This window comes from Maniola jurtina, chromosome 23, assembly GCF_905333055.1.
Source record: "Maniola jurtina chromosome 23, ilManJurt1.1, whole genome shotgun sequence".
In the NCBI taxonomy this organism is placed as follows: Eukaryota; Metazoa; Arthropoda; class Insecta; order Lepidoptera; family Nymphalidae; genus Maniola; species Maniola jurtina.
Window position 1 is genome coordinate 2121222 of NC_060051.1, and position 26750 is coordinate 2147971.

At 35.5% G+C, this 26750-nt stretch overlaps 1 protein-coding gene and 1 long non-coding RNA gene across 2 annotated transcripts in view; one reads left to right on the forward strand and one right to left on the reverse strand.

Moving 5' to 3' along the window:
* LOC123877436 (zinc finger protein rotund-like) overlaps positions 1-26750 on the reverse strand; it is a 109328-nt gene that overhangs the window by 56010 nt on the left and 26568 nt on the right. The gene's annotated exons all lie outside the window — the stretch shown is intronic.
* LOC123877451 lies at positions 12831-24898 on the forward strand. Its single transcript, XR_006798594.1, has 3 exons — positions 12831-12844; positions 14568-14573; positions 24737-24898. It is a non-coding gene; the product is annotated as an uncharacterized LOC123877451 (long non-coding RNA).

Genomic DNA, 26750 nt, shown 5'->3' on the forward strand with positions numbered 1-26750 from the left:
ATTTTATCATTCTTCAATTTTTTAAATAAAATCCATGCAATATTTTTGACTCTAAGATAGTTTATTATGCAGCAATCTTAGCGAAAATCTCCTAAAGTGGTCACATTCAATTAACTGTCTCGAAGTAATTTTCGAAATCTACAGAAAAATCTCAAAAAGCATCCGTCGCACAGCTTGACGCCAACACCAGCTTTTGTATCTTAAAATCGACCCTTGTTTTTTTCGTCATCCCTCAAAATGTTCAAATTTCTTTACCTGCACATCCCTCTCACCCTCTTATCATAAATCCCTCTTCTCTATTAATGAAAATTCAACTCTATATGTATAAATTTTAAAGTTTCTTTTTCTTTATTGACAATGCCACTTAGACCATTTGGATTGCTGTAACAGTCTACAACATCTTGAATATCATCCCCTAATTCCTAATGGCTTATTTCTTTTTAATTGCACACAACATTGTCACCTATCTCAACCGCTAATAGGGATGATTTCGCATTTAGTTTTTGGGCATTTACGTCGTTTTTCAAGTGGTAGCTATAGGAGCTGTACTAATAGAATTTTGCTAGGAGGCATATGAAAATGTGCGTTTCCCGTAGTTTTGGAATTTATTAGCACCGGTGACTGTGCATCGAGGTTTTAGTGATTTGAAAGCTAACAAAAGGATCGCATGGGCACTGGACAAACAGAACAGATGTCCGACCGCCAATATTGTAGCTTTAATTTATGTTTTCCTTCGCATCAGAACATTCTTGTATTTTAGGATTTTAACATGTTTATTCGTCTTATCTTTTTCATGCTGAATTGTGTAGCCTTTTTTTAACTACACTTTTTATAAATTCTGTTTATATTTTCTGATTACAGTACTTGCTCACTTTTTAGCTGTTTCAATAAATAAATGTTTCAAGATTAGAAAATAAGCTCTAATACCTTATTTTCTTTTGATCCAAAAAGAAATAATATCAGTTTGATCTTTTCTAAATTATCACATTCTATCTATTATTATTACTATAAATTGATAACCTAATAATTATTTTTAAGACAAACACTTAGACGACTTTATAGTACATTTTTATATCCTTCTTTTTTTTGCTATTTAATACAGTTTACATGGATGTGCGTCCACAAAAATTTAATCTAATTTTCTTATGGTAATCTCTGAACTTAGTCTAATATTTATATCGAATATTCATAGATTATAGAATAGAAATATTCATAGATTCACATGTGATTCATCACCACTGCAATTCTTTTATATCAAACGTACTAAACTACAGAATTTGCTCTATTCAGGGCCAACCACCTGAGCGTCTACAAAAGCGGTCCCCTTTTCACTAAAAAAGAAGTTTTTAACAAAAAAATCTCCCACGATGCGCAATGCAGTTTTTTCATCCCCTTTTTCATACCTTTATACTATTTTTATCGCCCCTGATTAAACATTGTTAATCTTTTGTTCGCTATGAGATTTATTTTCTTGGTTTTTTTTTATTGTTGTAAATTTTTTCGCGCTTTTTACTGGGTCAGTAGCGACAAATCAATACGTACTTGCTGTATTATCTTTACCTATATTTTTTGTCACTGACAAATAAAATTATTTCAATTGTATCTACTTGTGGTATTGTTAACTTGAAATTGTCATTTTTTTCAATTTTGTTCACATACCTAACACCAAAATCTAGAGGTGCATGTAGGGATTGAACCCCCGATCTCCGAATAGAAAACCAACTAGGCGGACTTCGTCTGTATTGGTGGTAGCTGGCGGGCGTGCTCTGCCTTTTTGGAGTGTTTTTTTTTTTTCGTAAAACTGACTGGAAAGCGCTCTGAGGGGGTGCCGTGCGTATGTCGGCGAGCGCCGGCACAGACGGGGTCCATACTTGTATAGTTTAACTAACTTGTTACAAATAACTACAAACTTGACATTGGCTAATCTTTGTAAAGCCAGACGAGAGAGAAAAAAAAACCAACTAGGCTATCACCACTCATCACAACATCCGGCCGGCAACGCATCTGCGGTTCCTCTGGTGCTGCAAGTGTTCATGGGCGGCGGTAGTTACTGAAAATTCGGGTTGAAATCTATAGAGTGGACTTTGACTTTGCTTAGACTTAAGTTTCAGATAAGATGAGACAGATTTCTGCCAGTGGTACAACGCTGTCTCGTTTTAACAATGTCTTAAGTCTGAGCAAAGTCAAAGTGCCCTCTATAGATCTCAGTCTAAGTGACCCGCGTGCACGTTTGCTCGCTATTTTACCCAAAAAGAGGGGTGTTATAAGTTTGACGTGTGTATCTGCGTATCTGTGTATCTGTCTGTGGCATCGTAGCGCCTAAACGAATGAACCGATTTTAATTTACTTTTTTTTTGTTTGAAAGGTGGCTTGATCGAGAGTGTTCTTAGCTATAATCCAAAAAAATTGGTTCAGCCGTTTAAAAGTTATCAGCTCTTTTCTAGTTTTTTTATAGAAAAGAAGGTTAGATAACCCATAGGTTCATAATATTCAAGTGTCAATTGACAAATGTCAAGCTGTCAAGATGGACGTTGCCTAGATATACATAATTATTTATTTGGAAATGATGTTTTGGAAAACTCAGATACTTTGGATCGTAGGCGCGGAATAGTCCAAGAAAATCGGTTCAGCCGTTTGAAAGTTATCAGCTCTTTTCTAGTTACTGTAACCTTCACTTGTAGGGGTTGTTGAAAATTTTTAATTTACACTTGTTATTAAAAAAAAAAAATGCCAGTAGGAAGATTTCATAAGTAACAATTTTACAGACGTAATAGGTACGTAGATACCTGTATCATTATGATACCAAGTACACATTAGGTACTCACATTAGTACAAGGCAAACACTTGTAGATTTCAAAAACCTATTGAACAAAATGGCGTACCAACCCGGATGTGGGGAGCTGTGAGCTGTGAGGTAAGCCCACAGAAATCAGAATACATATAGAAGTGTTAAAGAAGCTAGAGATTACGCCGCTCCGATAGGCAGTGATCCATCATTTGCAACATTGTCAAAGTAGACTAATTTGCATACCATTACGATGTAAGTTACGTTGCTTTGGTTGCTAGCGATAATGCTACCAATTATTTTACTGCACACAATCTCTAAACTAAATTGACAGGCCTAAATATAGTGCTATCTTCCTCACAATGTTCTTTGCTGAAAAGGTTATCACTAGTTTAGAACGATTTTTGTATGAAAGTGTACAACAGAATTGATACTTGGTACAATTACTATGTTTTTTTCGAATCACTTTTGTACTTTTTGTATATAATGGGTCAAAGTTAGTCTTTTATATAAAATGGGTACCGATGTACACTTTTTGATTTTTAATTGCGGAATTTGACAAATAAATTGAAGAAGCTCACAACAAACTCAGAAGCTGGTATTCCTTTTGCTACTCGTATCACGATGTCCCCGTATTAAAGACAGAGTAGAAAAAACACACACAAGACAGTAGAGTAGAGTAGAGAAAGAGAGCAGAGAGTAGGTACCATTTCTATTTCCATAATTAGAGTTCTGTGGGTAAGCCAATAAATTGCGCGCTCAAATTATACGCACGTTAAACCAAGCACCCAATTAAGATTTAGGTGGTTTTTGATTATATATCAACTGCTTTGAAAACATCATTGTTAGTTTACATCAAGATTTGATGAAGGTTTGTTTCAATAACGATCGATGACTAACGTTGTTGAAGAGGAAGTAGAATTCTTCTTCTTGAAGTGCCGTCTTCTACCGGAGGTTGGCAACCATTAGGGTCATCTGCACCTGGGACGCTGCTGCGCGGAAAAGAGATCGGTTACCGTATGTCTAAAGTACTCTGTGGATCGGGTATCAAATCTTTGAAAAGAGCAACCGCCGAGTTTCTTGCTGGTTCTTCTCATTGTATGTATGTATGTTATGTCATGTAATAGTTTTACGAACATTAAACGGCCAAGCCGTACTTTTTTTACCAAGATATAAGGGTTTGTAGAATCAGAGCTTGTAAGTAGAGTGATTTGTTATTTATTGTTATAAATGTGATATAGTCAAGAACGTTTAAGAGCTATATTACTTTGGACTTGGGATAGGTCCCATGGCCAGCACAAATCTAAGCTCAGCTAGGGGCTTGGCTCTACTAGAGATCTCATAACTTTTTAACAGTGAAAACATTATGAACTTGTGAGTCTTGGCTAACTTTTTACATGAAATGTTTTTGGTGGGATTTCATTTCTTTTTGGCAGGTGCCCTAAATTTTTTATGGATCTATTTCTTGTAGGTACATCATTTTCATGGCCCACTCTCTATCGTTACCTCTTTTTTTAAAAGCTTTTATTCAACTTGCAATGTACTTGTATGTAAGTATGTTTGTTCGGGTGGAATCTTGCAACTCAATTTTGAAGCAGATATACCAAATTTCAGTCTTTTAGGACTTCAGGAAACACAGATACTTGGTACGTTTGATAAATCTGCCACGGACATCTTATCCTGTAAACTTTAGTATTCGAGCAACAGATTTTACAGATATGCATCTCATATACGAGGGGATGAAGGGGGACCCGATTTCTTAATTTATCTGTTGTTCATAATTCTTGAAATTCCTACTTAATGCCAAATTTCAGTCTTCTAGGACTTCAGAAAGTATCCTAGAATTTGTGACTAGAGGTTTTGAATGTCGATAAATCTGAAACTATAAAAGCTAGACAATTGATACTCAGTAAGTTTAATGAATCTGCCAAGGACATCTTATCCTGAAAATATCAGCATTCTAGCGGTAGAATTTAAAAATTTGCTTCCCCCATACAGAGGCGTAGAGGGGTGAAATTTCTAATTTCTTAATTTTTTTGTAGCTTGTATGCAATTTCTAGTCTACATACCAAATTTCAGCCTTCTAGGACTTCGGGAAGTACCCTAGAATTACAGACTAGAAGTTTTGACTGTCAATAAATCTGAAACTATAAAAGCTAGACAATTGATACTCAATGCGTTTAATAAATCTGCCAAGGACATCTTATCCTGAAAATATCAGCATTCTAGCGACAGAATTTACAGATTTGCTTTTCTCATAAGAGGCGTAGAGGGGGGGAAATTCCAATTTCTTAATTTTCCTGTAGTTTGTATGCAATTTCTAGTCTACATACCAAATTTCAGCCTTCTAGGACTTCGGGAAGTACCCTAGAATTACAGACTAGAAGTTTTGACTGTCAATAAATCTGAAACTATAAAAGCTAGACAATTGATACTCAATGCGTTTAATAAATCTGCCAAGGACATCTTATCCTGAAAATATCAGCATTCTAGCGACAGAATTTACAGATTTGCTTTTCTCATAAGAGGCGTAGAGGGGGGGCATTGCCAATTTCTCAATTTTCCTGTAGTTTGTATGCAATTTCTAGTCTACATACCAAATTTTAGTCTTCTAGGACTTCGGGAAGTACCTAAGAGGTTTTGAGTAGAGGTTTTGATGATCATCAGTGAGGGACGAAATCGGCGTATTTTAGGTATCAATAAATCTGTAACCATAAAAGCTAGATATTTGATACTTAGTATATTTGGTAAATTTGCTGAGGACACCTTATACTGAAAATTTCAGCTTTCTAGCGTCATCCAGACCGAAGTTATGACGGGTCGAAAATACGGCGAAACACTTCGAGAAAAAGGTACGTAGCGCCCCGGCCGCCGTTTGGCTCGTCTTGGCGGGGGCACTGCCGTGCCCCCTGATAAAAACATTTTGAATTTGAATTTGGTACTCTTCCCGTACCAATGAAGGGAAAAGGGGAATGAATATTAGTCTTGTTTAGTGGCTAATATTCTTTACAAAAATTCTCGAAAAATATTGAAAAGTGTTCGTATTGTGTCCATTGCATTGGCGTAAATTCTTGAGCCATGATGTTCTTCTTCGGCAGGTGGCCTTCTGCCGGCTATTTTCCTCTGAATAATGAGCTGAAGGAGGTCATATATTTGCTCGGGTTGATGGACGTTGGGGTCCCAAGACTGTCAAGGTGCTGGAATTACGACCTCGCATCAAAAAGAGAGTTTCGGACTTTTGAGAGAGAGAGAGAGTTCGGAGTTTTGGACAGAATGTAGACCGCTCACTCCCCCTTAAGTGGACATATGACATCGAGTCGCAGAGAGCTGCTGTATTCAGGCGGCGCAAGACCGTGGCCTTAAGAAGTCCTTACAAAAGACCTATGCCAACTACGGACGTCTTATGAATGATGATGATGATAATTCAACGGTTGAATTAATCAATTGAACTAGTCACATCACACTACTAATATTATAAAGGCGAAAGTTTGTATGTGTGTGTGTGTGTATGTTTGTTACTCTTTCACGCAAAAACAACTGGATGGATTTGGTTGAAATTCGGAATGGAGATAGATAATATCCTGGATTAGCACATAGGCCACTTTTATCCCGGAAAACAAAAGAGTTCCCACGGGATTTCGAAAAACCTAAATCCACGCGGACGAAGTCGCGGGCGTCAGCTAGTGGGAAATAAAAACATACAGCATGTTGTATAATACTAGTAGGTAAGTAAGTATAATAGTCAAAAACCTGTTGTATAAACAATTTCAGTGTTAAGTAGTATAAGTACCTACTGTGGTGCTTCCACGAATGCTACATGGTACAAAAATCGCGGAGACTGCTTATGTATGTTTGTGTTTTTGTTATCAAAATCTCTGAAGGTCAAACAGAAAATATATTTAAGTATATAAAAACTAGTCTGTGTGCGTAGATTTTTAAATTCTCGTTGGAACTCTTTGAAGTTGAAAATGTGGAATCACCATTAAATTAAAACAGGGATATTCAAGGAGAGGATCAACAAATTCCTGAAAGGCTGGCAACGCATTGGGGATCCTCTGGTACTTACTGCAACTGCAAATATTCATGGGCGGTGGTAATCCTACTTAACATCAGGTAGCCTGCCTGCTCGTTTGCTCGCTACTTTTATTTTTTAAAATCCGATACCAAAAAGTAGCCTATGTGTATCCCGGGAATGCAAGCGATTTCTATACCTTGCAAACGTCAAAATCGGTTAAACGGATGGATCGTGAAAAGCTAGCAGACAGACAAACAGACAGACACACTTTTGTATTTATAACATTAATATGGATATGAATAAATCAGAATCTAATTGCATTAGCGGTAGAAGCCAAGCGATAGATAATTTTTAACCATTGGACACAGACGAAGAAAAACCTTGTTCTGTAGAGGTCTATGCCCAGCTGTGGACGTCTATGGGTTGAGGCGATGACGAATAGTTCGCGACAGGTCGAGATGGCAATCGGGGTGGGGATGCCACGCACACCCGCACAGCCCTCACGCTGCGGGATAGCGCGGGTGACGTGCAGGTGTGCGGGGCGTCACCCCGCCCCATACTCCGATTGCCATCTCGACCTGTCGCGTACAACAGTAGCTACAACCCACAATTCTCGACTGGACTATAGGTAATATCAATTGTAAGGTGCTCGCACGAACTAGTTTATGTTTTGAAAGTCATGGTCAATGCCCAGTACCAAACATACCTACTCGGTATATTGTTACATACCGACCGACAAGCATTCATATCACATCACACTTTAGTAATATTATAAAGGCGAAAGTTTGTGTGTATGTGTGTATGTTTGTTACTCCTTCACGCAAAAACAACTGAACGGATTGGGCTGAAATTTGGAATGGGGATGGATAATATCCTGGATTAGCACATAGGCTACTTTTTATCCCGGAAAATCGAAGAGTTCCCAGTGGATTTCGAAAACCTCAATCCAACCGGGCGAAACCAAAGGGGTATTTATAAAAGCCGATGCCCGCGACTTCGCCCGCGTGGATTTAGGTTTTTTGAAATCCCGTGGGAACTCTTTGATTTTCCGGGATTAAAAGTAGCCTATGTGCTAATCCAGGATATTATCTATCTCCATTCTAAATTTCAGCCAAATCCGTCCAGTAGTTTTTGCGTGAAGGAGTAACAAACACACACACACACACACACACACACACACACACACACACACACACACACACACACACACACACACACACAAACTTTCGCCTTTATAATATTAGTGTGAAGTGTGATAATACGTATAAACTGCCATACCCCTTACCAGGTTAGCTCGCTTCCATCGTAGAATTTCTTGCTGGTTCTTCTCGGTAGGAACGGCATTCCGAACCAAGTGGTAAATTATTTTGACGATTCAAAAGCACTTATAAAAGTTTATTTGAATAAAAATGTATTCTATTCAATTCATCATCACTTACCACCAGGTGAGATTACAGTCAAGGGCTAACTTGTACCTGAATACAAAAAAAAAAACACCGATTCTGTAGCATTTTATTACTCAAAGTACAGAAAAGATAAACTTGCCAATTTGATAGATAGGCATATTATATGTACCTACTATGTACTTATAAAGTTATACATATTTTATGAAAGGGAAATGCTGACTGACTAACTGACTGACTGATCTATCAACGCACAGCTCAAATTAATGAACTCATCGGGCTGAAATTTGGCATGCACATTGCAGATAGCTATTATGAAACCTGATTTGACATAATATTCTCAAAGGTGTAAGAAGTCTGCCGATGTGCGCTTGATCATTATGGTGGATTAAGTAATAAGTAGGTATGGCTTAAACTAGGTTATTTGGGTGGTTGTCGCTAAAACCCTTTTAATTCTGAGAGGAGACCAGTGCTCAGTAGTGAGCCGGTAATGGGTTAAGATCACAGTTGAAATGATTATTTAGGGAACTGGTGGGATTCACATTTAAACCCCCTCAGATTACACTCCACGTTCTAACCGTTGAGCTACTGGGACTATTTTAGGTAATTACAGGTAGGTACCTACGTAATAATGGTTGTTTAAAAAAACGGTCAGTTGCGAGTCGGACTCGTATACAAAGGGTTCCGTGCAACGGTACAAGTTTTACCTAGCACTTTTATGTGGAACACTGCAAGTTAATGACAGATTGCGCCATCTATATGTGATTTAGTAAATTTTTTTTAAGAACACTTTTTTTTTTTGTGATGTAAGCACAAATTCATGGTTTTCGAATCTTGCCCTTTACTTGTGCTATAAGACCTACGGGAAGTACTACTGATTTTCTTGACAGACACAACAGACAGACGGACAGACAGACAACAAAGTGATCTTATAATGGTTCCGTTCTTCCTTTTGAGGTACGTATCACGGAACCCTAAAAAACAAGTGAACCAATGAGCACTTGAGCAGGTTACTTGAAGGTCGCCGAGATTTGGATGTTAGATTATTAATATTATTATCTTTTATCTTTCAGTCTCAAAGTTCGTTTATGTCCTACGTAATCGTCTGATGGTGGTACCTACCTATAGTTCCTACGTGTTCACATTAATATTTCTAATTTATTTATATTTCTCAGTTGGTAACTTTAATTTAAAACAAATAATGGTTTTCAGACAGAAAATAAAAATTATTTAATATAGGTACTATAGGACTTTCGTCCAAACGAAGCTTTTGTCAGCGGCAAATCTAAAACAAACTAAACTAAATTCTTTCATTTAGCATTTTTAACCCCCAACCCAAAAAGAGGGGTGTCATAAGTTTGACCTGTGTATCTGTGTAACTGTCTATGGCATCGCTCCTAAACTAATGAATCGATTTTAATTTAGTTTTTTTTTTTGTTTGAAAGGTGGCTTGATCGAGAGTGTTCTTAGCTATAATCCAAGAAAATCGGTTCAGCCGTTTGAAAGTTATCAGCTCTTTTCTAGTTACTGTAACCTTCACTTGTCGGGGGTGTTATAAATTTTTAATTTACACTTGTTACAAAAAATGTATACTTAAAAAATTTGCGCCACTTTGTTAAAGATTAACTCAGAAATTCTTGCAACTTATTATTAGTCTAAAATCTAAATCTTTATGGTGCACACCTACACGCACAGATTCATCTCAAATGTGTGTGCATGTGTGCGTTAATGCGCAGACGCAGCTATGCGTGTTCCAACGTTGCCGTTCTCACCCCCGCTAAATTAGTTGACACGAACTGGTTTGATACTTGTGCTTAAATAGCTATAGTATAAAAATTGTATGACCAAAATTCTCTAAGATTTATAGAACTACACTATCACACTAATATTATAAAGGTGGAATTTGTATGTGAGTGTGTGAGTGTGTGTGTGTGTGTGTATTTGTGTGTATGGATGTTTGTTACTCTTTCACGCAAAAACTACTAGAGGCTGTTGAATGAAGACAGATTATACCTTGGATTAACACATAGACTACTTTTTATACTGTAAAAATCCATGGTTCCCGCGGGAATTTTTAAACATATCTACGCGGATAAAGTCGCGGGTATCATCTAGTATAGGACTAAAGATGAATGGATGATTTGAATGAACGATTTATGTACCTTTTATTTTTCACAGCCACCAGTCTGTTTCCTTTTGCCGAATCAAAGTCAAATAAAGCTTTAAAAATATTTTTTTATAATAAGGTTAGTTGTAAATTAATTAAACATTTACGTCACATTAATATCAGAAATATTTAGAAACCATATGCAATGCTATCTTTTCAGCCTAAATTATAAAGAAACCTACATGCCTGAAAGTTCTCATGGTATTTTCAAAGTTGTGTGAATCCTCCAAGGCAATTTGAGGTATTTGGTAGTTAATACAAGAAAATCAGGGAACAATCAAAGCTTTAAGTTCTTAGCCTTGATAAATTGGTTTTAGGTATATATATTCTACAAGTATATTATTGTGTAGTAGATAGGTCTAAAGTACCACAAGGTCAAAGAAGAAGAGGACAATGTATTAAAACTATTCCATCCAACTACACTAGTAACAAATCGTAGGCGTACAAAGAGGGTGGGTCGCATAAAAGCAACCTTTTTTTTTCAACATCCACCATAGATTTTTTCTACCTGCGAACCCGAATTTCTACCTGACGTTGTGCTCACGCGCAGATTCTAACAAAATTTTACATCGGCTAGAAAAAAAATAAAATTCTACACGCGCTTATATTGTTAGGGGGCTTTTTGCTAGAGTTTTTACTGCAATTTCACTTGCCACTAACATTTTGTTCGTTTTTGTACTGTGTTTACAAGTTTTTCTAGATGTTTTGACCACTGGGAAAGGTGTTAATTATTTATATTGCAATTTTTTGCTTAGTTTCTTCAGCCTAATCTCTCTAGAGGAAACTTTTTTTCTTTTTCCTGCACTAGTAGCCTAAATTAGTTAAAAAGTCCTGAGTCCTATTGACCCTCAGTAATCCGTCCACTTTTGTATTCTTACGTGAAAAGCTGACAGACAGATAGACAGACCATCTGTCTGTTTGTCTGTTAGCTTATCACGGCCCATCCATGACGTTGTTACAGACAAGACAAGGCATAGACTACTTTTACCATTGACTTTTATCCCAATTAATTAAGAAGTTCCTGTTTGATTTTTAAAAAAACCTAAATCCACGCGGGCACATATTTTGTTTGTCATAGAGATAGCTTGCATCCCGGATTTGAATTTAAGCTGTTTTTATCCCAACAAATCAAAAAGTTTTCGTGTGATTTTTCTATCTAAATTGTCTAAATCAATCAACATGGACAAAGTTACAGGGACCTAGTGAGAAATACGAAACAGACAGTTTTTCATAGGTAACTACATAATTTATTTAATGATTTTTCAAAAAGAGTCAACCACCGAGTTTCTTAGACACGATCAATACTCTGAACAAATCGTAGATTCGTTAAGAACATATTAGGTACCTATCTTTCAAGAAGCCTTCTTAGTTTCTTATAGCTAGCAGTAGACGGTAGGCCATCTACTAATCGATAAATATGACAATCCAAGTACATAAGCTTAAAGCTCCAACGGAATTAATCAACACTGACCTTGAAATGTGATAAAAATGAAGCGTAAAGTTGTTATGAAAATGATATTGGTAAGTTTAGAAAAGTTCTCAAAAAGCGATCTCCCAAAATCTTTCCCACAGGCTCTCAAATAGCATATCACCGGATCGCAGGGGTATAAAAAATGTTAAAAAAATCCCCGTCATCGACTTGACAACACCTGTTGCGCCTACGCATCCGCCAAACAACTGCGCCATCTTAGCTCCAATATGGCGGACCATCTGTCAAAATCCACACAACATCTCATATCATATTCATTGAATTAATTATTATTTTATTGTGGCGGACGTTAATTAGAATATTTTTTATTATTGTTAATTATATGTAGAGCTTTATATGGATCGTTTTTTTAGGATTCCGTAGTCAACCCCTAAAAATCCAACCTAAAGTGGGGATGAATTTTTTTTCGCGTCTATCTCATGGTATGGGGTGTTATTGGATAGATCTGTCAAAAATATTGTGGGTGTGCGAAACCCATTTTTCGATTCAAGGATCTACCACTAGAGAAAACCAAGTATTACAGCTAAGTAAGCTTTTCAATTTAACGAGTAATCTTTTATGAGATTATTTAAATACTAAGAGACCATCATTAAATCATTATTAAATATTAATAAATTAATAAATAAATACCAAAATGTAGATAGGTACTTGGAGTTGTATGAATTTTATTGAAAATTACTTAGATGGAAGTTAATGATTTTAAGCTTATTTCGTGGTTTAAGCACATTTTAAGATAAGGGGTACATACCTACTACGATTAATTTGGTTAAATGTTAAATTGATTGATTAAATACCAGCGTGGTATGTACCCGTTATGTACAATATAAAATTAGATGAAAGTGGTCAGTTGTATAAAACAGCTATCTAAGACTTGGATACCCGTCCAGGATTAGGATCTTTATTGTGACGGGCAACTACGGAACCCTACCCTGCGCGTGGGCCGATACACACTTGACCGGTTTTTTCCTATAATAATATTATGTAAGTGGGAAGCAGTATGTGTATAAAGATAAGATAAAGTCTGATTATCTTTATGGTTCTTAATTTCATTGCCGATTCGACATCACTGTTTTTGCTCATTATACCTACCTCCATGTTGAACTATGTGCCTTATAAAATGTATTTAAATTACCCCCAACATCACTAATTCACTACATATCTATATTGTAAATGCGAAAATATGTTTGTTTATTCGATTGTTAGTTTTGTCCTACAATCACGCTACAACGAAGCAACGGATCGAAGTGATTTTTTTCATGCCAGAGTCCAACCCATAGAAGTGCTTAGGTAGAGTAGATGTAGGTTGGAACAAAAGAGATTTAACTTAGTAGTATATTGTTGCTTACTTATAATAACATAAAATAGCGAGCAAACGAGCAGGCGGGACACCTGATGTTAAGTGATTACCGCCGCCCATGAACATTTGCAGCACCAGAGTTACGCCGATGCAATGCTTTGCCGAACTTTCAGGAATCTGTTGGTCCGCCCCTTGAATAACCCCATGTTCTAGTGTTGTAATCTAGTGGGAACACCGCCGATGGGAGTTGATTCCACAGTTTGCATGTGCGTGGATAAAATGATCTGGCACAACGGGCGGTCTAAGTGCACCAGGCACCCAGGTGGTGAGGGTGAAATGCTTGCGGTGGCGTGCGGTGCGGTTGTAGAAAAAGGAGGGTGGAATGAGGTCAAACAGCTCTACAGAGCATTGCCCATTATAAGGGCGATAAAACACGGAAAGAGAGCTTACATCTCTGCGGTGCTCCAGGCATTCCAACGCGCCAGTTAATTTTGGATCGTCCACAAGTCGGATCCGATCAAATGGAAGGAGTAGGAATGGAAGTATAGTTATGGATATAGAGTGGCTCAAGTACGCCATACTACGGCTATTTGGCTAGACGCTACAACTTTGTGGGTAAACTTTTTGCCATAACCAAGTCTAAAAACAATGAACTCAGCATTAGTATTTCACACCATGGCCTACCTCAACACCATATAAAATAAACATAATATAAACAAAAAAACGGACGAAAGCAAAAACCGTTTTAAAATTCAGACTTAGACGCGTGCTGAGAAAAAGTTGAGTTTATATTTGCAAAAAGTCATTGTAGAGTCTTTTTTGTAGGGGCCTCTTTTTGCTCCTGTTTCGGAAAGAACTCGGATGAGACCGTATGCGGTACTATAGAACCCGTTAAAGTTTTTGCCCTTATACAAGAATTTGGTCATTGTGTCTTTTTTTTCCTTTTTGTTTCGATTTGGATTTCGATTGCATAACCGCGGGTCAGAAATCAGAATATGGTCGAGTTTAGATTGAGGTCAATCCTCTTAATCTTTGAGATACTCTTAGGATTCCTTATCTACAGAGTCATCTGTCAAAAGTCAAGTGTGAGTCGAACTCGCACACGTAGGGTTCCGTACCAAGCGCTGTACAAGATATAGCTAATAATTTTACGTAGAACAGTATAATGACGGACTGCGCCATCTATATTATATAATTTAGTAAATTATTTACTAGAATTTAGGAATAACTGTATAAACAATTTAAAACACTGAAATTTTCTTTGAAAAATCACATATTAAAATCTTGTCCCCAAGGCCCAACTAATTAAAACCAAGCGACATGGTTCATGGCCAATAATGAAGAGCAACAGAGGGTGTCAACGCACGCACATCTGGGGAACACTTGCTAGACTGTGGCACTAGCGAGACAGCTTACTGTGGACATGAAAGCTGACTGACTGACTGATTGATTATCAAAAATCCAGCCCTAAGGGCGTTTATGTTACTCATTGTATTCTATTCGTATTTGTACGTATCAAATACGAATAGAAGTGTCCGTCATACAAACCGTACAAACGCTTGTGCACTCGTATAATATTTGATTCGTATTTTGACGCATCCGTATGAATACAAACTAAAGTGCACAAGCGTTTTCATTTTCACTATGGAGAACTCTCAGGTATGCAGGTTTCCTCGCGATGTTTTCCTTCACCGTTAACGAAGTGATATAATTAATTTCTTAAAACGCACGTAACTTCGAAAACTTCATATTATATCTTAATCACAGATTAAAACCATGATTAAATTAAAACCATATTTTAACCTATCCATATTTTGATAACGTCCAAAAAACGTGTCAGTTGTAAATCAACGAACGAAATTGTCTTCAGGAGATGAAATTCGGTACATTTTACCCAAAAGTTCTACATTCAGGAAACAAAAAAAGTCACACTTGATTTTGGTTAAGCACTTTTTATGCATCCTCATATTACGAGTAAGTAGTAGGTAAAATAAAACGTTATCGTTTAGGAAGGAAAAAAATAAAATTCTAGTAACTAGACGATGCCAACGACTTCGTCCAAGTATTTAGGTTTTTGAATAAGTAGGTAGAGGTACCCGTGGAAATTTTATCCACCTAGTGGGGGTTTTCCAACACTGCGAGGTCGCGATTCTATCAGCTTGGGATCTCAACGTCTATAGGCTTTTCGAACTACGTGACCTGTCCATTGCCACTTCAGCTTCGCAATCCGCTTAGCTATGTCGGTTACTAATGATTCTCCTAGGATCTCCTCATTTCTGATTTGCTCAAGTAGAGAAATTCCATAGCAAAATAAAAGCATAGAAAGCATAGTCCATCGCTCTCTCAGCGAGCGATGGACTGTGCTTGGACTTTAAGCTTTCTTATGAGGTCTATAGTTAGCAACCCATGTCTCGGATCTCCAGCCCGCTGGACCGATGTCCTGAAGAAGGTGGCGGGGAGCGGGTGGATGAGGAAGACAGAGGACCGTGTTTGGTGGCGCGCTCTTGGAAAGGCCTATGTCCAGCAGTGGATGCTTACAGGTTGATGGAATGGTCTCGGATTTGTATTATATTATCACTGGCAACACGCACTGTTCTAAGACTTTGGTCTTCAAGCATTGAGACATTTTGGATAATAGGTAAGTATATTATGCATTTATTTATAAATACACAGTATAAAGAAATCCTTACTTTGGATTATGTATAATATTATTATATTACTTTTTAGCCCATAAACAAGTATCCTATTAAATTAATATAAGCTAGGCCTATTAAAACCGGAAACAAAGATAAAATTAAATATGAACGTTACTTCTTTACAAAATACCTATAAACTATGTATAAAGTCAAGTTCGTGGGTAGTTACAAACAATAGATTATTTAACAATCGTAAATAATTGTCAAGGTCGAGCGCATGCAAATGGGATCGGTTACGAATACGAATTAAAAGTGTTCGGCATCTTAGCATACCATCATATCATGAGAACTATTGTTCTATGAATCTGATAATGTGTAAATAAGTTCATAGTTCGAAACCATTGACTACCTACATAGGTACATAGGAACAACATCAAAACATTGCCAGGAAACCTGCATGCCTGAGATTTCTCCATAATGTAAAGATCTTTTTTCCACGGACATGCAAACTGTGGAACCAACTCCCTTGATCGGTTTTCCCATTAGATTTCACCATGGAGTTGTTCAAACTAATTACTTATCACAAGAAATAATTCGAATAATAAAATATTATAACAATTGCTTGTAATAAAATGATCCAGTGAGCTATAAATTTTATATAACAATGCAAGAAAATCCGTCTTTTTGAAAACTTTTTCTTTTCCAAATTAGTTAAATAGGTATTTATGACTATGACTTCAAAAATTAAATATTTATTGTTATATTTTATATTATAAGCAAAAAATACATAAAGGGAATATTACAAACTAAGTAGTACGTACAAAACCACGGCCCCTATCTAATATTGCTTAAGTTAATTTGGATCCAACTATTAATATATTCAGTTAGCAATAATACTAACATGTAATTTGTTTCATGATGTCATAACTTGGAATCCTAAATTATGGCTTACGATTCAAATCAAACATCTTGTAGAAATGTTTTCGTACTTTGCGGTGAGTGGTGGATGACTGTTACACCGAAGTCTAAATATATAAAATTAAAAGGTTACTGACTGACAGACTGATCTATCAAGCTCGGGTTGAGGTATGTGGATGACGTAGGCACTAGGCACCCGTAAGAAAGGGTTTTTGAAAATTCAATCCCTAAGTGTTAAAAAAGGGGTTTGAAAATGTAGTCACGGGCATAAGATAGTGTAAAATAACTGATACTACAGTTTTTATTTGTGAGGGAATTGAACCAGGATCTCTCACTCTTTGAGAAATATAGGCAATTCTATCAAGACCGACTCTATCATGCCTATAAACATTGGTATCGTCAATGCAACATCAACAAAGCAATCGTCAATGCATCGCCGGCTTTTGAGGGATTTTCCATCGTAAATTATTTGAGGTTTCTGCAGGTCATAAATAGAATGATTCGTATCATATATTATTATATCATCTGCTTAAAAAAATCTGTATAGTTTAGACGATTTTCTTTATTTTTTGTTGCTCTATTGGTCTGTGATGATTTTTAATGATCATACAGAAGATCATGTTGGAAATCGGAATATCAACAGAACTGATAACAAAATATTTAAAGTAATTAAATTAAAAATGTATTAAATCTTCGTATCGGTGTAAATGCGTCCATCAGGTGGTTGATGATCGCAGACACTTGACGTCGAAGAGCGATATTTAGTATTATGTTATTACCAAGAACTCCTTACATAGGTACATAGGTAGGATAGCGTCGCTGTGAGGTCAGACTCGATCTGCACTTAGCCAAAAACCTGTCTGTAGGGTCACCATGACATTAGACTTTAAAATGTAAAGGATTTAGAGCCTCGATAGCTCAACGGTCAGAGGAGTGGACTGAAATTCAAAAAGTCGCCGGTTCAAACCCCACCTGTTGCGCAATAGCGCATATAATATATGTGCGTAAAGCTTGTGCTAGCTACGACTATTGCGTCGTAGCTAGCACAAGCTTTACGCTTAGTTGGAGGGAAAAGGGGAATATTAGTCATCATGATAAACTTGGCTAATATTCTTTTTTTTAAAAAGGATTTGAAACTATATTACATAAGTAAATATATTATTATTATTCTATACAAAATGTTATTTTCTTTTACAAATTATATTTTCTGATACAATTTTTATGTCATGTCTAAACTTTAAAGTAAGGTAACGTACCAATTATCATGCATAAGCTAAGCAGTTTTATGGTTAGTTAATTGTATTGCAGTACATTCCTAATATAACCACGACGCCTGGTCACCCCAACGCCTAGTATAGAGACGCGTATTACGACTAATGCCTACACGTCAATCACTAAGATTGAACCGACAAAAACATCGGTTCCTATTCACAAGCTTCGGTGAGGAGTTAAATGATATTACAGAAACACTCATTTAACAGGGCTCTCTCCGTCACTCGCTTCATATAAACGTAGTTCCAAGTTCATTTGAATATTAAGCAACCAAAGTCCATGAAATTTTGCAGACATATTCTAGAAACTAATCTGTCTGTGGTGTTTTAGATTTTTCTAAAAATATGTAGTTTAAAATTACAGGGGCTCAAAGACATAATTTTTAAGACCGCGTAACTTTGAAATTGAATATTTTAACAGAAATCTGGAAAACCAGAAACATATATATTAGTTTCTTCAAAATTTCATGGACTTTGGTTGCTTAATATTCAAATGAAATTGGAACTACGATTGTATGAAGCGAGTGACGGACAGAGCCCTGTTAATCGGTGTTCTTGGGTAATTTCACTTGAAATGCACAGAAACGTCTAGGCATACAAGCCAGATATGCTTGAAATAGATTTTTTTAAATTAAAATTAAGTTTAATGCCTTGAAATAGATTACTACTGCACTCGAAATACCCTGCCTAGTTCAAGTAATTTCACTTGAAATGCACAGAAACGTCTAGGCATACAAGCCAGATATGCTTGAAATAGATTTTTTTAAATTAAAATTAAGTTTAATGCCTTGAAATAGATTACTACTGCACTCGAAATACCCTGCCTAGTCCCTACCTTAAGAAAACCTACCAGTAAGAAACTCGGCGGCTGCTCTTTACAACATACAATTACGCCGTGTCCCTATTTATGGTAATCACCCCCACATTGAATAAATGAATGATTTTTTTTGCCATAATTACTTATAACTCAAGTACAAAATTTCTTCTACAATACTTCTGGATTACTAGAATTAAACAAATTCACGAACTTAACGATCGATTGTATAACACATTTAAAAGGTTAGGAGGGGTCTCTCCGTCACTCGCTCCATACAAACGTAGTTCCAATTTCATTTGAATACTAAGCAACCAAAGGTTTAGTGCAACTCGACTTTAATTTTTTACAATTTAATATTATTGCAATAAAATATACGTTATCTTACGTGTCAAACCAACAATTTAGTTTAACCATACATAATCAAAAAACTAAAGTAGAGAGGTAACATTATCAAAAAAAATAACAATATGTAAAACTTGTTATAAATAATTCACACATTATATTATTTATTAGGTATCTAAAGCTGAACGTACATTACGTCACTCTCAAAGTCAAGGTTACAAACTGACATTCGTTAATAATATTTTTTATGGTAATCCGTCGCTATATTTTTAATACCTAGTTCTGTGTCTATAAATCATTAACACGATTTAAATTCACATACTAATATCATAAAATATTTTTTTTTAATAGGTAGGTATAAATAATTATTATTATTTATGATTAATATACGACTATTGATTATAATTATTGAAAAGCATGGCTTCGGTTAACTTTATTAAGTTATGTAGTCTCTAATTCACTACGAAAGAACGTGAAACTAGGCTTAAAATAGTTTTAAAAAAATCGGAAAAGATTTGTTTGATTTTATATAATCACAAATTTTTGCAATACCAACGTATTTTTTCAATCGAACTTGATAGCTCATAACTTATTACCTAAATTAAATTATACCTATTACCATTTAGTGACATAAGGATTAAAAAGCTCATGCATACGGAGAAAATTAGAAAAAAAATGTGGTTTTTTACATTTTTTATAACGATTGAGCCTAGTTTCACGTCCTTTCGTTTGTGCACTTTATGACTGGGTAGTAACCTTGTGGGTACGTCAATACTTTGTATTATTAATGCGAAAGTATGTCTGTCTGACTGCCTGTCTGACTATCTGCCGTCTATCTGTCTGTCTGCCTGTTACCTTTTCTTGGCCCATCCATTCAACCGATTTTGACGAATATGGTACAGAGAAAACTTGCATGCTGGAGACGGACACAGGCTACTTTGATCCCTGAAAATCAAAAAGATCCCACGGGTCTTTTATAAAACTAAATCCACGTGTACGGAGTCGCAGGCACCGTCAAGTAAAAAATAAAATAAGTACCTACCTACTTAAATAAATTGAACTTAGGTACCATTAAGACCTACCAATAAATGTTTCCACTAATGTTTATTTCATGTATCTACCACCCGCGTAGAAGTATAAAAATTTGCAAATTATTCTACTTTTTTTTCACTATTAAAAATGTATTTTTTTGCCGGGTTTTATCAACTCTACTTACTAAGAAGCTAGTGTTTAATTCGTTGTATATATATAAATATATTTTTCTTTTATTTTGAAGTTTATATAAACAAAAATATTTTTGTATGTTTTGTATGTAAACTTTATCGAAATTTTATTGGAATCAAAAAAAGAATCGAATCCGTATTAAAACTAAAAATAATAATATAATTATAAGCTACACATTTTTGTCTTTTACCTAATTATAACTAAAAATATAAATCACTACATACTCTTAAATAAATAATTATTTGAACGTCCTTGCTAATGTTCCACTTTATAAACAAAATTCATTATTTTACATAATTATTATATAATAATAATGAAAATTACAAAGGAATGATATTTTAATGTAAATCTTGTAGTTCCAAAATAATTATTATAAGTAAAGATTTAAAGAATCTTTTATTTTTGGTGTCTCTTTGGTGTCTAAACTTGAAATTATAAAATTTAAAATAAATAGAGTTATAAATAAATTAAGTTCCAATTTTATTTAGCAGGTGGTTATAAAAACGATTTAATTACATAATCAATTGTATGCTAAGTGATAATCTTATGTTTAAAAAACTCATTATGTGCTTCATTTTTACAAAAAATGTCGATAAAAAATGTAAACAAACGATAAAACTAAAAAAGGGACAAATTACATGAATATAAATAAACTTTATAGGCAAAGAGAGGACCGTCAAATAATGGAGGGGTTTTAGGCAATTTATATTTTAATATTTTCGGACTGAGATAAGTTTTGTGATTGTAATGTTTAAATACATACTTTTTTTGGTTCTGGTGTAAACAAAATAAACTAGAAGGACTTCTTGTCAGATCTTGTGTGACTACATAATATCTTTTCTTAGCATAAAGGTGGTACAATTTATTTAAAAGTATTAAAGAAAAAGTTGGTAATTTATCTAAAATAACGAAGCATATTTGATTTTGTCCTTTGGATTTCATCACAACTTTGTTAATAGGAATGAACAGAGACATCTAAAATACGAGTAAGTATATTTATTAAAATATCACTTATTTTTGGAAGTCAGTTAAAAATATACTGTAAGTATAGACAAATTATACAGGTTTTTACTGAAAGCGTTGATGATGTCTACTTTGGAGCGCGCTTGCGTAGAAGATACTCTATTCACTTTAACCTTGAATTAAGTATAAATATCTAAGTTATACGTGGCAGGAAACACGAATGCTTCCACTCTTTGTGTAAGTAAAAGGGTTTAGCCCTTTAACAGTAAGCTCTTATACTATAAAACACCGATCGCGTCAACTATGACTCAGAAAATTTGAATAAAATACCATAAAGGACAAATAGAGACAGACACACTGACCCAGTATGTTTCGCGACAAAAAAAACTGAAACAAAAAAAAATCGCTAACCGCTCAGTTTTTTCGGCGGAATAAAAACAAAATGGCGTTAAGAAGCGTCCGAAACGGCACAATTGTAGTTTTTATGGCGCCAGATGATCATAATGAAAGTTTTTTTGTTGGAATTAGCACAAAAAGACTCCGATTTGCGTAATCAAGTGGACGCGATTTATATTCTTTACTAATACTATTTGCATAATGTGTAATTTTTTGTGCACCAAATTAATTTATTTGATCATTGATTTATTAGTGCGAATCTAGTGTTGCATTGAGAATTGAGATTTATTAATTTTCTGGTCAAATGTTTATGGATTGGAAAAGGATTGGTATCGACTGGCGGTCCGCCCCAGGCCTCAAGTCTACGGGGCCTCCAAACTTTGAGGAACCCTTTAGTTGAAAGACAAATATTATTATAAGTAAATAAAATATAAGCTAGATTCAGAGTTCGGAGTAGGCTTGTATACAAAAAAATCGGTCTTTTCCATTTACTTGTGGTATGAGATAGTAGGTAACTACCTGGCAAACATGATTTTAGGTCAACGGATAACTAACATGAAAGATTTTGATCCCCTTGATTGACAGACACGACAGACAGATAGATAACGAAGTGAGTCGGATAACAAAGATGCGAAGGAGTGCGAAGTCCTATTAGGCCTTAGGGTTCCTTTTCGTCTCTGGATTGCGGAAGCATAATTAAAGAGTGAAAAAGTTATCAATCCGTAGAATAAGTCGATTCACATAATCTATACCTATAATTTGATGTGGAAAATTTAGGACCAGCTTGGAATTATTATTCATAAAATCCCTGCTATTTACAACAACAAAAAAAAACATGGTGGATAGTTAATTAGATAAATAAAAATACCGATTGTCCATAGCTGCCAAATCATATAATCGCCATAAATCAATTTAAAATGAATATTAATTGAATACAGAATAAATCTCGCGAACAAGTTTGTACAGAGTTAGATTTAGGGCGCCTACACAATAAATTCAAGAATAATGTCTCCAATTTAACGGTCTTCTTGACGTTTATCAGGTTATAATAATTAAAATGGATGAGTTCCTGATTCAATAAATTTTGGGCAAAACGTCATTTTTACACATTGACATCGTAAGCATTGTGAATTTACATCTGAAATTCAAGTCAAATTCAAAGTCAAGTTATTCCAATTTGGTACTAGTACACTTTCTGATTGTTAAACAATGATGCATTAATTAATTAATAGTCAAGCATTTTTAATAGTTTTCATTTAAGTCGAATCCGGGTTTTTATTAGGACTAGCCGATTTTAGCATATAATACCTATATCTGCCGCCTGGGTACTACAACAACTAAAGTACGGTATCAAATATCAATTGGTCCCAGGTTTGATTGTCGTCGTTTTTGCCAAATAACGGCTAAAATCAATTTATCAATCTCTCCAAATTAAAAATCCAAAATATTTTTATTCAATTAAACTTTTACAAGTGCTTTTGAATCGTCAAAATAATCTACCACTGGTTCGGAATGCCGTTCCTACCGAGAAGAACCAGCAGGAAACTCGGCGGTTGCTCTTTTCAAGTATTCAATTTACAATAATATGCCATACTGTATACAAGCATTTGCAGCACCGTGTATTGCTGGAGCGAGTCAAATCCAAGCTTTTTACATAATACATTGTCATTTACATAATCTTCGAATCTGTAGTATGTTGATAGGTTATTAGTTATTACTTAGAAACGTTATTAATTGTCAAAACCATTGCAGTTTTGATATGATAATAATGTTGTTGAGTAGCTTATCGATCTTTAAAAGATATGTTTATTGATTTATTATTAACTAGCTGATGACCGCGACTTCGTCCACGCGGATTTAGGTTTTTCGAAATCCCGTCGAAACTTTTTGATTTTCCGGGATAAAAAGTAGCTTATGTGCTAATCCAGGATATTATCTATCTCTATACTAAATTTCAGCTAAATCCGTGCAGTAGTTTTTGTGTGAAAGAGAAATAAACATACACACATACTTACAAAAATTTCGCCTTTATGATTATTTTAGGATTATAAAGTGTGAACTGTGATTTTAGCCGGTTTTTCAGTAACCGAATAAAGCTTATCTACGAATATTTTGAATACTGTACGAATATTACTGGCCGTAAGACGCGAGCGAAGTCAAACGCGTTTAAACCGCCCCGCGTGTAGAGCGCTTTAGTTAGGTATCAACTTTAATTGCAATGAAGGCGATTTGCATAAAACCACACGAAAACCGGTTCAACGTAATTATATTTCGGTTATCAAAATCTTTTCGTTGTCTGACCACGGATACTCTTTATAATACCTTGACCTTGAATATTTTGGATTTATAACTGCAATTAGCTTTTCCCTGCTACATCGTCTGCGTGGACTTAGATTTTTAAAAATATCTAAAAATATCGTAGGAACTCTTTGATTTTCCGGGATATATAGTAGCCCATGTCACTTTCCAGATCTTTAAGAGCAACCGCCGAGTTTCTTGCTGGTTCTTCTCGGTAGGAACGGCATTCCGAACCAGTGGTAGATTATTTTGACGATTCAAAAGCACTTGTAAAAGTTTAATTGAATAAAAATGTTTTGAATTTTAACTAAACTTACCACGCATAACTTAAAATTTAACAAACCCCCGACACAAAAACCTCTATAAGAAAACTAGAAAAGAGCTGATAACTTTCAAACGGCTGAACAGATTTTCTTCGATTATAGCTAAGAATTACACTCTCGATCAAGCCACCTTTCAAACAAACACATACTAAATTTAAATCGGTTCATTCGTTTAGGAGCTACAATGCCACAGATAGATACACAGATACAGAGATACACAGATACACACGTCAAACTTTTAACACCCCTCTTTTTTGGTCGGGTTAAAAATTCACATCGATGCGTTACTCTGATGCGACGTTATTGAAGGCTTCTGGGTATATGTATGTATGTCTATTCCACCATAACTTCTTTTGGATGTATGGGGTGTCGTTAGAATAGATAATAGTTAGTAAGTAGTTCTTCGCGTTATATACCTACTGTAGATTATTTCTTTAAGTAATTAGTTAATAGGTACCTTCGTTGCAGATAGGCACCGAGGACAAACCTCTGTGGTTTTTTCGGTGTTTTTAGTTTAAGCTTTTATTTGTATGTATTTTGTTTTGATAATAAATAAGTAAATAAAATAAAAAAAGTTTTTTAGCGTTTCTGCAGTAGTTTACTTATATGATAGTTTCTATGCCTCTTTAGTTAAGACGTTAGAGCTTACTTAGAGTTTAGATGATAGGCCTCTTTAGTTTAGAATTTAGATGATAGTTTTTAAGACTCTTTGCAGTCTTCTTCTTTGTCGCAACACTCTTGGCAGAGCGGTCGTGGTCATCATGAAGTGACGTTTTTGCAGTAACTCTTTGCAGTAGTTTAGATGATATTTTCTATATGTGCTTTTCTATTTTTTCTAGTTTTTTCAATTAATTGAATTTTATTTATTATTTCTTAACTTAATAGTAAAATAATTTCAAATAAATAATTAAATGCTTACTTAAATAATTCTAATACTAATATAATCCTAGGTACTAATAAAATTTTAATTTAAGCCGTAATAATTAATTTAAGATAGGTAGGTAAGTAAAATCTTATTACACGGAGCGATTGGGATCTGATCTCAGCAATCCGTGAAGGACAAAACAAGATCACTTATTTACCAACTACGTAGGTATAGATACCTACCTAAATCATCAGTCTAGGTATAGTGCGCGACAGGGCGAGGTGGCAATCGGGTGGGGATGCTCCGCACATCCGCACAGCACCCGCGAACCCGCTGCAGGTGAGCGCGGGTGCCGTCAGGGCGTATCCCAATTGCCATGTCAGCCTGTCGTGTATCATAGGTCTCTTATAGGTTCAACGAGATGCGAAGCTGTGGAAGTCTAAGCCCTAATTCGCACGAGCGTTAAAAAAGCGTTGCTTTAAAACCCGGCGTTGCGCTGACTATACCTACAAAGTGCGCGTTAAAAAGCGTTGACGTGTGAACAGATACTTAGGAATGCATTTGTTTTATTTGAACGCTTTTTTAACGGACGTTAAAAAAGCTCTCGTGCGAATGAGGCCTAACGCTTGACGATAATGTAGGTATGTATGTATTTTTAATTAAAATGTACCTACCTCTTACCTCTAACATTTAAACAATCGTCCAAAGTACGATCAACAAACAACTAAAGAAAACTTAAACAAATTACCAACAAAACAAAATGCGGAAAGACTTTAGCCGGAAAAACCTTACTTGGTAACCGAAAAGTACTCTTTACTGCCTATTCTGTAACGCCACAAGTGCACCGAACTGACTTCAATTGAAAATTAACTTTAAGTAGTTAACACAAGGTTGAAATTAGATTGAATGGTCGTTGATTTAAAGGCGTTGTAAAATTCTGTGATGTAATGTGTCCGCCACAAGGTCAGCATAGACCGAAAATCAGGTTTCACTCCCCCTCTCCCCCCCCAGCGTCGTCATGGGAGGCGCCGTGTACGTTTTAGCGGATAGACACCTAAGTCTATTTTTTAACCCCCGACCCAAAAAGGGGGGTGTTATAAGTTTTACGTGTGTATCTGTGTATCTGTCTGTGGCATCGTAGCTCCTAAACTAATGAACCAATTTAAATTTAGTTTTTTTTTGAAAGGTGGCTTGATCGAGAGTGTTCTTAGCTATAATCCAAGAAAATCGGTTCAGCCGTTTGAAAGTTATCAGCTCTTTTCTAGTTACTGTAACCTTCACTTGTCGGGGGCGTTATAAATTTTTAATTTAGGTACACTTGTCTTAAGTGACTTAAAAGGTAAACTTAACTTAGCTTCGCTTAAACTTAACTTAGCTTAAACGTAACTTAGCTTCTCGCTGAAAAAAGGCGCATTTTAGTCGCAAACTATATGTATAAGTTGCGTATACGAGACCCATACGACCTTGTTACCGCGACGTCAACATGTTATTATGTATTTGAGAAAATGATACCTACGAGTGAAAAACCTAACTCCAGAAGG